At 38.9% G+C, this 14,985-nt stretch overlaps 1 protein-coding gene across 12 annotated transcripts in view; it reads left to right on the forward strand.

Moving 5' to 3' along the window:
- The window catches only part of tjp1a (tight junction protein 1a), a 120,604-nt gene that overhangs the window by 65,926 nt on the left and 39,693 nt on the right, over positions 1 to 14,985 (forward strand). The window contains exon 1 of one of the 12 annotated variants that reach the window (XM_084109700.1): positions 8,101 to 8,212. The exons of the other annotated variants lie outside the window; for them this stretch is intronic. The gene's annotated coding sequence lies outside the window, so the exon portion shown is untranslated. Of the gene's footprint in view, positions 1 to 8,100; positions 8,213 to 14,985 lie in introns of those variants that run through there. 12 annotated transcript variants of the gene reach the window in all.

The raw sequence follows: 14,985 nt of genomic DNA on the forward strand, positions 1-14,985 counted from the left end.
ATGCAAATTTAATTTCTGCCATCTTTTACTCACCCTCATGTTGTACCAAATCCTCGGAACACAAAACAAGATGTTTTGAAGAATGTTGGTATCCAAACCGTTTTGGGGCCCATTAACTTCCATTTGTATGGATAAAAAAACATTTCTTAAAATACTTCTTTTATGCTCTACATTTGCATTTATGCATTTAGCAGATGATTTTATCCAAACGCGACTTATAAGAGAGGAACAAAATCAATTCATCAAAGAGCCAAGAATAATATACAATGCCAGGTTTATTTGACAACTGGATTAGGTAGCAAGCTAGAGAAGAGGAGAAATGCAGAGAAGTTTTTTTATTTTTTATAAGTGCTGAAGAAAGAAAGTCTATAAAGTTTGAAACAACATGAGGTGAGAGAATGATGACAAGCTGCTTTTCTACCGTTGAGCCGAACGGTTCTTAGAATGGTAAGGAACGGTTCCAGTTGTGTTTCCTCTTGAGCCTGGTACGGCACGGCATGATTACAATCCGTTCTCAGCCCGGAACTCTCAGCAGTGTTGGCTAACCGTGCCGAACCGTGCTGGTAGAATCTGTGAAGTGACGTTGCCACTCAGGATTGGTCACTTGTCTTTTGCCTGGCTACCAGTTTCTCTGTAGCTGGTTGAGCGTAGGGCTGTAGTCAAGACCACCTTTGTCGAGTCCAAGACAAGTCCAAGACCAGGACTAGTCGAGTCCAAGTCAAGACCGAGTCCAAAGAGGTTCGAGTCCAAGTCAAGACCGAGTCCAAAGAGGTTCGAGTCCGAGTCAAGACCGAGTCCAAAAAGGTTCGAGTCCGAGTCAAGACCGAGTCCAGGACAGGGGAAAAAAAGTCTGCTAAAAAATATAGGCTAGCCTATAGAAATTAAATCATTATGTAATAATGAATAATTTTAATTTTATTTAAAATAATTGACTAATTCAAAGAACAACAAAAAAAATATAATTATACAGGCCTAAAGGAGCACTACACATTCGTTTCGACTGTCTGATCAGCCTTACATTCTGTTCCTGTCAATCATACACGCGATGTCAACCAATTAAACTGCATGAGGGAGGACCGAGACAACTCACAGACACACACACACACACACACACAAGAGATGCGGATAAACCGCGGATCGGGCGGATGACGTGACGAAAAATAATATTTTAATTAAATTCGGGCGGGTGGCGGCTGAAGCAATCAAATGAAAAAAGTTAGCCACTAAGCAAACCTGCAAGTTATGAGCTGGGTTATTTTGTTTCGATATTAGCTATATTTTAAAACAGCCATTTATTGCGCCTACCACTCGTGGAGGCAAAGAAAGAAAGGTAAGAAAAAAAGTCGGAAAACTTTGCCCATTAATTAGATGTGCAAGGCAAGCAGGCTAGTTTTCGGGGTGTTATGGACAATTAAAAATATGAATATTCACGTTGCACTAGCGGTGGACTTTCAGCGAGTTTATTTAAACATTTATTTTTTAAAGAGCCGTTTGTGAGTCAAAAGAGCCGGCTCTTTCAGTGAGCTGAGTGAAACGAGCCGGCTCACGAAAAAGAGCCGAAATGCCCATAGTTATTAGGTGGCCAGTGTTTCACTTTCCCTCCAATAATATATTGTTTTAATATCGCGGCGACGTATGTGTGATTACTGGGAACATAATAAAGAAACCTGGACTCGGTCGAGACCAAAAGCCATATTTGGCAAGACCAGTGGCCGCGACCGAGACAAGTCCGAGTCCGAATACCAGCGAGTCCGAGACAAGTCCGAGACCATAGAAAAGCGGTCTCGAGTCCGGACTCGAGTCCAAGACCGGACTCGAGTACTACAGCCCTAGTTGAGCGCGCTATTTGACTGAAGTAAACAAAGCAATAATAAAATTAAAAGCAATAGCTGATCATTCTCCATAACGTGGTCGCTATTTACATCTCATATCATCAGTAAACTGTCGCGTTACCAAGGCCACGACTGACGCGTTTGTATTACATTCCAAACAGTGGCCGTTACCAGCCCCATGCTGGCCCGGATTGGCACGGAATGGAACAGTTACGAAATGAGAACCATTTCGGCCCGACAGTGGAAAAGCTAGAGTTTTCATTTTTGGGTGAATTATCCAGACCACCACTCAGTCTTACTGTCTCTAAGGCCAGAGATTCACACCTACATAGTGTCTATTTGAGCCGAGTCAGTAGGAAGAACAGAGTATAAGTAGACAGATTGTTAAGATTTACGTCTTTAGATTTATTTACTAGTGCCTTCTGTCTTGTGCTTCATTTGAAGTAGGTGGAAAGAACTGAACTGAAAACTGCAGTGTGGGAGATGGGACAATGATTTTCTTTGTTCGCTCTCTCATAGTCTTTTTAAAATTGGACACCTTTGCCATCTTTATATGATGTCAGTCTAAAGAAACTAGTTTTTGAAGGTTTGAACAGTCTTTTCTTTTTCCTACTAAATACATAATCACAAGGAATTGTGGGTCACAGCTTCTCTGAGATTTCCATAAACTAACCTTCCTGTTTCTCTGGAATACATCTTTTCAGAAGTCACCAGAGTAAATGGCTTGAAATGGGGTCTGTGCTGAGGACTTGGCATATATTTGTTTGTTAGCAATTTTTTAATGTTTTTTTTTCTTTCTGCATTTCATATATTTTAACACTATATTGTTGACATGATGTTCTATGTCGTCATTAGCACAATGAACAGGAAGCTGACAGCACAGTGAACCATAGGTCTGCAGAACAGATGGACACAGAGCCCCTCTGAATCCAACTGTTAAAGGATTACTGCTTTTAAGTTGGATTTGGGCTGTGTGTATGTGTGCCAGTGTGATATGAGTGTGTGTTTGTGCTTGTCTAAGCTAGTGCCTGTTTAGAGAGAGAGAGAGAGACGGCCCAGAGACCAAAGCAGATTGTGAGGAAAAGGGAAAAAATATCATGTGACCTTAGCATGTTTTAAAAATAACACAGGAGAGAGAATGCACACTAATCCTGCTGAACCATCATTGTGAATATAGGTTAGAGAAGCTATGCTTTTATTTAGGATCACATCAGCAAATTGCAGAAAGATGAACAAATATCTGAACACCTGATGAGTGTCTCTATGTCTGTTTTACTCTAATTTAGAGGATGTCACTGAAGGGAAGTGACCTGACAATGCTGATTGGCCAATGACATCACAAGAATGTGCACAATCCTAAACCCTGCTTCACTAGTGAATGCAAAAGACAACAGACATGGAACCATAAATGCCGTTCACAGTTATATGCATTTCAGCCCTTCAAAAATAATCGCTTGTAAAAAAAAAACATTAAAACAACATATTATATTGTTTATTGTTGCCCAGCACTAGTTCTTATGCCATCTACCTGCTGGAGCTAATGTGCAGTGCTAACCAGCACACCACTACTTTTTTCGATGTGATGCTTCATGTAGTCCTCATTAGGGCTGGGACGGTATGGATTTTTTCTTACCGCGGTTGAAAAGCAAGAAATTCCCACGGTATTGCGGTAAACCGCTTTAAACCTCAACCCCCCTTCCCACCCTCCCCCAGTTTTTTTTTTCTGCGACGTTGCGGCTGGAACAACAAACAAAGTGTGGCAATGATAATCTCAGGTAGTGTTTATGTGCTTTATTTAATGTTAAAAGCATGCAATGTGACTTTGAATATCGTTTAGTGCTCCAGCTTTGTAGCTGTAAAAGCAACAATGGATAATTCACCTCAGATCTTGAAATTAAACAAATGGAAACAAGAACGTTCAAACTGTGAACAAGTGTATTCTTTGACAAATATTGTTTTAGTAACTCAGTAGCCTATGTATTTTTAATAATGTTTAAATGGTGTAATATTTGTGAATTTGATTATGTAGCCTTATCCATTTTCTTGCAAGTGCTGTCAAGATTACTCTCTGGTGCTGTGAGTGTGCACTTGCCGCGACTCCGCGAGGGTTGACAAATGCGGTCTTCACGTGAGAGAATTGTTAAATAAGCACTTGCAATTAAAAGCTGAGGTCCTGCTTTTACTTTTTTTTTATTTACGGTGCGGCTTGGACTAGGCGCCTATCTTTAGCGAAGCGGCGCGGAGAGACGCTTCTGAAACGCGCCGCGTCGTGGCTGTTGTAAACACAAGCATTGACTAGAGTGGGCGCGATCAGCTCCGGTAGCCACGTCGCAGCCGTAACGCGCCACAGAGTGTAAATAAGGGGTTATAGACAATAGCCTACGAATGGAATGTTATTATGTGTCATGGAACAACTTGCGAACTTGCGAAAGGTCGGATTTGCTCCATCTTTTGATAAGTTTTGTTTAGAAAACCTTGAATCCATGCAAGACACAATGTTATTAGACACAATCCATGTCATTAGAATCAATGAATCCATGTCATTAGACACAACGTGAACACATGAAGGCCAGTGTTTATTTTTTTCTTTTTTCTTTTTTTTCTTTTTTTTTTTGCGGTGATGACGGTGACGAGCTCAGACCCGCGGTAGGCATCATGTGACCGCGGTATTGCGGTAATGCGGTAACCGTCCCAGCCCTAGTCCTCATGTTATCCTGGAGCTCATGGTTTCAGCTGCAGTGATAGAGGATGGTTGGTATGTCCCAGAAGCACAGGATTACTAACAGCAATTGAGTGAATTGATGGTCATAGGTGGCTATTTGTTATTAATCCTGGGAATAAACTTGATTGTGGTAGTTTTAATGAAATTCAGTCATTTTAATGATACTGAATGTGTTAAGATCAAATACACAAATTACAAGCATAGATAAATACAGTATAAAATTTTATAATTTTTTACTTAAAATGAAAGTAAAAATTTTCAGCGGCCAAAATTTCGGTGCGTCTCTAATTATTAGGATTATTAAGGGGACAGTTGTGGCATAATGGTTAGAGAGTCAGGCTGGTAACCCAAAGGTTTGGCGTTCGCTTCTCAATACAGGCAGGAAATGACTGAGGTGCCCTTAAGCAAGGCACCTAACCCCCAATTGCTCCCTGGGTGCCACAGCAAAAATGGCTGCCCACTGCTCCGAATGTGTGTGTCCACGGTTTGCAGTGTGTGTGTGTGTGTGTTCACGACTCACTACTAATGTGTGTGCACTTGGAAGGGTTAAATTATGAGTATGGGTTACATTACTTGGCCTTCACATGTCACTTTCACTTTCAGGATGTCAGACCTGCTTGTGAAGTTGGCAACACTATTAGGCCGCTTGGATATTAGAGAAAGCGTTTGATGGATACTAGGATTGCGTAAGATCTGTCTTTAGGGTGTTGATAAGCCAGGTCAGTTTGAAATCAAGCAGAAACTTAATTTGGATTTCTTAAAGCACTTAGGCTAAATTCTCTTTGGTTTACAGTAGTGTATTGCAATTGGTTATAAAAAAAAGGGTATGCTTGAGCATTCTGTCCTTTTTTAGGGTCACATCTTGTGACATCATGTCCTGTTTTTGGTTGCTTTAGATGTCTTTGGTCCGTGTTCAACCCTCTACAATGCGAGTAAATCACTTGCGACAAAATTTCATAGAGGCGACTAAAAATTTATTTTGCCAATGGCTAGTAAATTTTATGATCACAGTCATCTTTAATTGAGTTAGAGGCAAAAAATAAGTATTACGCATATAATTTCATCGTCTGCTGAGCTTTACACACCGTCGCTTGGCTGAGTGCACCCTCTGTCGCTGTCTCTCACACATGCGCACTTACAGTGAGAGAAAGAGAGAGTACATGCAGTGCTCGTTGAGAGAACTGTCACTGTCCCGATCGGACCAGTGCTGGGTCGTCATGAAAGTTTATAATTTGCAAGCTTTTTTAAGCCTTGCCAATTTAAACATTCAAGCGCAAGAAGATGTGAAAGATAATTTGCGCGCACTGTGTGAGAAGTTTTGTGTGCGCAATTAAAAATTAAGCTCACTTTCACATCGTCTTGTGCTTGAATGGAAAATTTCATACAAAATTATGTTAAAATGTCCATCTTGGCGAGTATCCTAGTAAACCTAGGCGGATATGTCTTAAGTGCCTCTAGAGGACAAATAAAAACTGTCACTGGCTGAGTTGTTTACGTTCACGGAGAGCGCTGACACTTCAGATGAGCATTTAAAACACAGACAGCGAAACGGTATGAATACAGAACACTTAAGTACATATTGCCATATCATTATAAAGTAATGAATTTGTTGACTAGATGCTGCATTAGCAGAGAAAGAACAGAAGTATGTTTGCCGTCGAGGCTGAGAGGACTAACATTAGTAGCCTAGTGGCTACCTTAAACAGTTAAAACAATGTGACAAAAACACACGCAAACCTCACCCAAATGTTTTATGTCGCAATTGTTACCATCAATTTGCATTAGTTTATATCCAGCTGGTAAAGTTTATGCATTCATTAGCCAGCGAAGTTGCATATTTAAAGCTTGTGACGTGATTGCTTTCTCAACATTGATATGTTCATGTAGCCTACAGAAACATAAACAAATCAGAAAGGCAAATTTCAGTTCTTTTTTATCACTACAATACATATTGTTATTTTGATTAGATAATCATCAAGTGTTCTAAAATAGAAGCAAATCATAATCACAATAGATTATTGAAACCATGACTATTTAGCACAATTATTGGTGGGCGATATGATCATGGTCTTGTTTCACGGTATGACTAATTTTAAATATCAGTGAAATTTCATAATTATCGATACTTAAGCAAAAACTAATATTAGGTTAACTACTGTAAGAAAAAGGTCCTCAAAACAATTACATAAGACATGTAAACAGTCAGCAATACAATAAGAACAAAGAAACTAATTACAAACAAAATGGACAAATAAATACAACAGAATGAAAATACAAATTAAATAAACAGTGTTTTAAGTTTTTCAGGAAGATTTAGGCTACTAAAAGTGGTATTCAGATAAGTAATAGCCTACAACAAAAGGCTTTCATTAGCCTAGATTATTAAAATATTTGTTGTAGGCTATTACTTATCTGAATACCACTTTTAGTAGCCTACATCTTCCTGAAAAACTAATAACACTGCATAGTCTTACTGTATACATTAAATATAGACAAATCTTTATTAAAGCTACTTAATTCAGTCAAGATCATTCAGTGATTTTCCTTTGTCATTTGTTGTTTGATTATTGTTAATGACGAACCGTAGAAGTAGTATTAGGCTGCTGTCACTTTAGGGAGCTAATGCACAAATCCAATATACTGTTACACACGTTTTCTTTCTCGGCTGTGTACGTTTTCTTGAACATTACCCACTGTTTAGGTAAACACTCCAAAACACACTTTTGACATTCATGACATTTTTGTGTGTACGCGTTTAGGCACGTATCCGAAGCCCATTTGTTTATCCTTGTTCAGCTCCGACTTCTTGCACACAGAAAGCCGCCTGGGGATCAGGGTCTTTTTTGTGGTTTAATGCGCTTTTAATAACTCTTTAAAATCAAACACATCTTGCAGTTTACCAACAGTAGACTGAATTTTACAACACTTTTACAAGTTTGGGCTTTTAGAGAGGACCGAAAGCGCACCGCTGTGAAGGAAAGGAAGTTGCGCTGGACAGAATGCGGCAGCGGCACCATAATCTATTTACCTTTATTATCTTGTTTTCATAATTGTTGGAAGCCAAAATCAAAATAGGAAAATCAATTATGATTAATCGCACAGCCCTAGTGTGAATATAAATAAGCTGCAGGTTTCTAAATGTGTGTGTTTTGCAGTTGTAATTAGCCGACTGCACACAGTCCAGGGCTGAGCATGAGCAATGGTGTCTCATTTCCCCCATCACTAACACCCCCACCACACATTGTGGGTGTGTTTCTCTCTCCCTCCCTTATGCAATCTCTCTCTCACACACACACACACACACACACACTGCATGTACAGAGGAAGAAGCCGCAAGGAACTACTACTGCAGAGGGTATTTTTTCTTTTCACAAAGCTGGATATCATCTCTCACTGCCTGACGCAAATGTACATCCATCCTAAGAACATGTGGAGTTCCTGTCTGTCATTCTAATGAGGGATCTTTAGCACGCTGGAGGAACGGGCTCTGTGCTCACGCGCCACAGCCGGCCACCTGACTCTTTCTGTGTGGATTTACATAAACGGGCAAGTGTACAGCACACCGCTGCAGTCTGTATGGATCTGCGCCAAGATGAAGAAATGCATGGAGAGACACACAGATCTTTATTAACCTGATTCAACCAACTACCGCCAAACTGTGAGTGTTACACTCTGCAGCAGAGAGGATTATGCCATATCCCACATGAAACGATGTTTGCACTTCTGTCTCTAAATGGGTTATAAATTCTGAATTTGTGAATGTTCTCACAATAGATCAATAGATCAAGAAAACAATAGATCAATTTGTGAATGGAATGAAGAGGCTTGTCCTCAGAAAACATCTGCAGTGTGTGGTGGCTCAGAGCATTTGAAGTCTTCAGATTGACTCAATCACTCTTTAAGCTTTGCAGGATGGGCTGCAGTAAAGGTGGTCTCTTGTGTAACTAAGGCTGGATTTACACTAAACCATTACGTTTTTTTAGATGCCTAGCACAGATCGGATCATATTGCATGCGTGTCAACTAGGGGTGTAACGGTTCAAATTATTATTTTTTCAAATGACTATGCGGTTTGTATCACATTTTTAGGGTCACGGTTTTGGTACGGTAGGCTATATGCTATGTTCAGGAAAAATAAGGACTACTGTCAAATAAAAATAAAGAAATAAGAACAAATAATCAAACTACAAGTAATAGCACAAATAAATACAATAGAGCAAAGATACAAATACAATTAACAGTGCTTTTCAGTTTTTTCGGGTAGGTCTAACAGCGTAGAGGTAGGTCATAACTGCATAGTCTTTCATAAATTAAATTTAGATTAATCTTTATTAAAGTTAGTCTTTATTAAATTATTCAGTCAAGAGCAGTGAGTGATTTATTTGCCTTTTGTTGTTTGATTAACATTAAAAACCGGTCTGCAGCAGGAACATTAGGCTGCTGTCACTTTAAGGCGTAATGTACAGATCCAGTATACTAATACTGCACACATGCATTGTCTTTCTCAACTGTTTGTGTTCATTTAAGACATATTCAGCTATGTTTACTATGCCTACGAGCATGCTGACTTGATTTTTGTGTGAATTTGTCCTTTTAAGTACAAGAGGACTTGAAAGCAAACTCAATTTAGAGTTCTGTCTGAGATGCGGCTTTCTGTGTGCACGCTTCGGGTGTGTGTGTGTGTGTGCACGCTTCGGGTGTGTGTGTGTGTGCACGCACAGAAAACCAAAACTTCCCTCACACTAGGGGTGTAACAATACATCGATATGGATCGATGCATCGATCAAATGTCTAACGATACGATGCCACACGTAAAATATCGATATATGGTACCTTTATTTTGACACTCTCCACATCCTCACGTAACGTCCGTCTACGCTTTTTTTCATTTTTGTTTACTCGCCATACTGTCTGCCGGTCTTTGTAACATTGATCTCCTCAGTTGAAATAGATGCCTGACAAGAATTGACTGAACCCTGTTGTCACAAAAGCCGGTATTGTCCACTGTCAAGGCATCGCGAGTTCATGTTTTACAGCAGAAACTGACAAGCACCCTTGTTGTTGGTGAACACAACCCAGTAAGTCCAATAAACCAATAATTTTTAGCGAATCAGCGTGCAGTATTTAGGTCAGGTGACAAGGCTGCTAGTCACTTCGAAAAGACACGCTAGCTGGGAGGAGTTTCATCAAAGTTGACTAAAAGTGATCGAGGATGAATCATTTCAACGAACTTGGTGAACCCGTGATATCTTCTTCGGGGCGTAAAAGGAAAACGGAACCTTGCTAAAGCAGCACATTACAGTGGTGAGGGAAAAGCTCCCTGTATTGTGTGTAATCACAACAAAGTTTGTCAGGACTCGGGCGTCTATGTCATCTGAGGAGATTAATGTTACAAAGATTAACCGAGTGTTTTATTATATCATAGCAATTACTTGGTTTTGCTATGATATAATAAAACTCTGTATGTAACTCTGAAACATGAAATGTGGAGTTATCTGCTTTTGCCCAAAAAAACGACTGCTTTTGCTAAAAAACATTGAAAAAAACATACTTTCAATGAACATTCATTTTGTAAGTTACCTGTATTTTTTTCGTTATTATTACTTATTTAAAAGAACCCAGCTGCAGTTTGATTGATATGTGGAATACACAATAAAAAACATCATGATTTATGAAAATGAACAAGAACAGAGTTGTCTGTTTTTGCAATTGAACTCCTCTGTTGTAAATGTCCCAATTAGGGTGTGCAATTTTCAAAGAGTTTAATTAAACATTCATGTTATATATTTTGGTTGCATTTGTGAGTTAATAAAAATGTAACTGGTTGTGTAAACTTGGCACATAATATCTAAATATTGATAAATCAATTGATATAGCCCTGAATCGAATCGTAATCGTATTGCAGACTTTTTTGAGGTATCAGCAAATATCGTATCGCTGGCTGAGAGAATCGATATCATATCGTATAATGATGAACAGTCCGATTTACACCCCTATCACACAGTGCGCGCAAGTTCTCTTTCGCGTCGTCTTGTACTCAACTGATTAAATAGGCAAGGTTTAAAAACATCTGCAAATGATAAACTTTTCCCGTGTTCGTAAATGTTTCATCATTTGTTAGCCGACGTGATTTAACTGGGTTAGTCTCTTGGATGTAAAACAATCTCTTGGCACCTAGTTGAGGGTGCTTAGTTGAGTGTAGTGAGTGCATTAGAATTTCTACGTATGAATCATGCAGGGCAGTCCCAAGATGCCAGCCTTAGGATGCCGGGCTGCCCCACGCACCCTGAATTAGGAGGGGTGTATGCCCGCCCTTTCAAAGGGACCAACCTTCTCTGCACTTTCTTGACTTTCTTGATTTGCTCCCTTGATTTGTCTGTGCTCAACCTGGCACACTAATTAATCTGCTGGGTGATACAACTGTTCAAACTATTTTTTTAATAAGATCGAGGACATCCAAAACAGCTTGATCAGATTTTATTAAATTGATCAAAAGTGTTCGATTTCAAATAAATGCTGTTATTTTGAACATTTTATTCATCAAAATATCCTGAAATAAACAGAACATGGCTTCCTAAAACAGCACAACTGTTTTCATTGATTTGTGTCAAAATATTGAATATGTAGGCTACATTTCAGCATAAAATCTCTTGAGTGAACTCCAGGAATTACTGGCATAGGCCCTGTGCCAAAATGCCTTAGCCCTCTTTTCAGGTTTGTGTTTCGAAAAAGTAAATGACACATATAAGACACATAGCATCTACAAAAGGAGAACTCTTTGACATAAATATGACAAATGAGATGGTGAACATGTTTTTGCTTTTATGCTGCTTGGGTGTTTTCTTTTAAAGTCGAAAATACTCCCTGCAAACAGGAAGGTGCTTCCTGCAGTAAATTCCAGCTCTTGGTTTACGTCCTGTCCTTTCCAATCAGGGCTCCGTTCTCACACTGGTGTCAACGGCCGGCTGTTCCTTTATAAACACTTTCTTAAAACAGCCACACAGATTCAGTATTACAGGTGATGTTTATGGCCTCACCAAATCACCGGTGTGTTCAGCTGTTTCTAGCCCAGGTTATCCTGTTTGGGTTTGTTCCAGAGTAAGGCTAATGGTTCATTTCCTGTTCAAAGCAGAAAGGACATGGTTAGCACTTAGCACCTTAACCGGCAGGAGATTTGAGGAGAAATTAGCTTTAATTTTTAGCAGGGAATCAAGAATAAAACTGTCACTCCTAAATTGTTTCAGAAGATGCCAAGATTTCACCTAGCATGTCTTGCCCTAATTTTTTTTTATTTGAAGTTAGTAATTAGTGCTTTAATGTGGAAAATGCTCATGCACATGTGTGTCTTTTATCATGCTGACCTTTGCATCATCAATAATAGATTAGTGGTTCAGGTTGAAGCTGAGAATTCTCACAGGAAAGCAAGCCAGGCTGTGTTGTGTTAATATAAGCGTGAATTTATTTGATCTAGGCCTGAGAATGAGTTCGCTGGAATGCTCTTTGAGAGAGAATTCGGTTTACACGCTCGGGTACTAGTGGATCTCCCTACCTCATTTAAAACCAGCCAGTATTGTTTGAAACGCTGCAGAAACCTGTATTTAGACTGTAATTTATAGTTGTGCTGTTTTAGTGTGTGCTGAGTGCACTAATGATCAAAACACTCATTATTTAACATTTATGAGTGTGGCTCAAACACCCGAAACCGCTTATCACCATCAAAATCCAAGCTGCTGTTAACCAGCAGTTGCTTTCCGTTTCAGTTTTATTGAACCAGGGAGAAATCTCTCTGAGATTCAAGCTGCCTGCCTGTTTTAGCAAAGCTGTTGGCCCAGAAAAGATGGCCACTGATCTACTAGAAAGCCTCTCAGTTTCACCTGGCTGTCAGAGCTCACTATTAGCTGCCTATCTGGTCTCTTTGAACCCCTTCTCGCTTTCTGGCAGGTCTGAGGTCTGCTTGAAACAAAGACTCTCTTTAGCGGCAGAACGATTCTTTGGCTCTGAGCGGGACTGCCCATGCCTGCTCTTTGTTTCTTGGCGCAGCACTATAAGGCCTCAGGCCTGAATAAACGTGAATGTATAAATATACCCAGGCGTTCTTGCACACAAAAAGACTCATTGTTTACTGCTGCTTGTTGGAAATTATTAGATCATGGCTGTTTCAGACTCTGTCTTGCAAATGAGAAGTTTGACTGCAAAAATAATTTACTTCTGCATGGACTAGACTACTTTTGTGTTGATGTAGATTCAAAAACTTTATTTTTGCAGGAATGTGGTGGACTTTTAATTTCAAATGGCTCATATCCGCAGAGGTTCCTCTGAAGAAGTGTTTTAGGACTCCGGTCTTATCTCTGTTAAGCTTCGCATAGCTCAGGTTTCAGAATAGTCTGTTTACTTTTAGCTCTGTGATGTTGTGAATAATAAAATGATAATCTCTTTAGATTAGAGAATCAGAAGTGCTTAGCCTGACTCATATAAATGACTTCTAGCACTGTGGAGTGACTCTCCCATCTGTTACCTGACCACACACATAGGCCATAAGCTTCCATATATCCATAGGCTTATGTTTTCTCAGCAGGGATGAGATTCCTTGAGTTAAAAGGGGATAGTTCACCCAAAAATGTAAATTGTCATCAATTACTCACCCCTCATTTTGTTGGTCTTGAAACACAAATTAAGATATTTTTAATAAACCATAATGATTGAAGGACCATTATTATACAAAAAATTCTGCTTCAAAAGTTCATGAAGACATTGTAAATGTAATTCATATAAATCGAGTAGTTTAATCCATGTTTTCTGAAGAGATAGAATCACTTTATATAATGAACAGATTTAATTTAGGCTTTTATTCATATACATGTTTGTTTGATGCGTGAGAACCATTGAGTTTTATTCTCTAAGGTTTCATTAACAAGGTCTTGATTTGTGTTTTGAAAATGTACAAAAGTCCTATGGGTTTGGAACAACATGAGAGTAAACTCTCTTTCATGAATAGACCAGTGAAGACTAGAAACCCTGAGGGTGTTTATATGGTGTTTCATCTGAGGCCATCCTTAAAAATATTCTTGTTTGCCGTAACCCGACCGACCCTGTCAATTTAGTACCGACCCAATTATTATTTTTTTTCCCCTTTTAGTCCGACCGACTTGCCGGTTGTAAAATGCGTTAAGACCGACCGATTTTTTTTTTTAACTCTTCAAACAACTAATACAAATGCAATAAAATAATATTAGTTATTAAGTATTGTGAATATAAATTGCCTAGACCTACATACAAACATAAGCTACGTTCTTTCTTTTAAATAAAAACCTGTGGCGCGTCATCTATGATTATGTTTACACCATTGGTTAACGCATGTCACACTATGGCCTGTAGGCTAAGTTCGCTTCGTTTCATTCACTGTCAATGGTTCGCGCTTGGTAATGATGGCTGCGGCTTTACTCTAAAGATTATTTCATTTTTATATGTTGTTGAATATGGTTTATTAAAAATTAAACATATGAGAGCGTGTTATAGGCAATATGTCATGTTTTAGTCAGATATGACGACGCTACTGCAACACGTATCGCCGCAGATGAGAAGCTGAGCATCAACGTGCTATCGCAAATCAAAGTGAAAGTAAGTCGCAGACGCTTAACACACAATCATCTTCATTAAATGTAAAGAAACGAAATGATCTTACCAGGGCTGTTTCCGCTTTCTCTTATTGCGGGCTTTGATTCAGAAATTTTAGCTGATGATCAATAAAATAATGTATCTCATAACTGTTGCTTTCGGTGACGTGCACTCCATTAAATCTGCATATAGCGGGAATTGAAGATCGGATTTATATCCGCAAAAAAAACAACAACACACATTTGTATATGTAACCAGGTGTAAATGAAATCGTTTTGATAAATCAGATTGCAATCCGATCTGAGAAAACGCATGAAGTGGCCTGGTGTGAACAACCCCTAGACATCGGTGAAAAATGTTCTCCGACCCCCGATTTTTTTTTTTTTTTTTATACAAAAAATATACTTTTTTATATATATATATTTTTTTTATATATATATATATATATATATATATATATAAAAATATATAAAAATATAGACCTACCTACCGACCCTTTTTTTTTGCTGTTACTGCAAACCAAAATATTTTTAAGGATGGCCTGAGACTTAAATGTTTGGTCTTTTGTGTAAACTGAGCCAGAGGTGGCTGATGCTGCTTCGGCCATTTTGGCCGCTCACCCACATATAATATTTGTATATAAACATGTTTGGCCTCTTATACCTTATTGCTGAATGGTGTGTCATTGAAATCATTTGACAACTAGCTGCAGAGGGTAGTAAATGCAATACTTTTTTCCCCCTTCAACTATTGTCCATTCTTAATTCCTCAAAATTGCTGAAACACTCATTAATGGAATAGTTAAGTAGAACCAGAA

The sequence above is a fragment of the Abramis brama genome, assembly GCF_963993115.1.
Source record: "Abramis brama genome assembly, chromosome: 3".
Lineage (NCBI taxonomy): Eukaryota > Metazoa > Chordata > Actinopteri > Cypriniformes > Leuciscidae > Abramis > Abramis brama.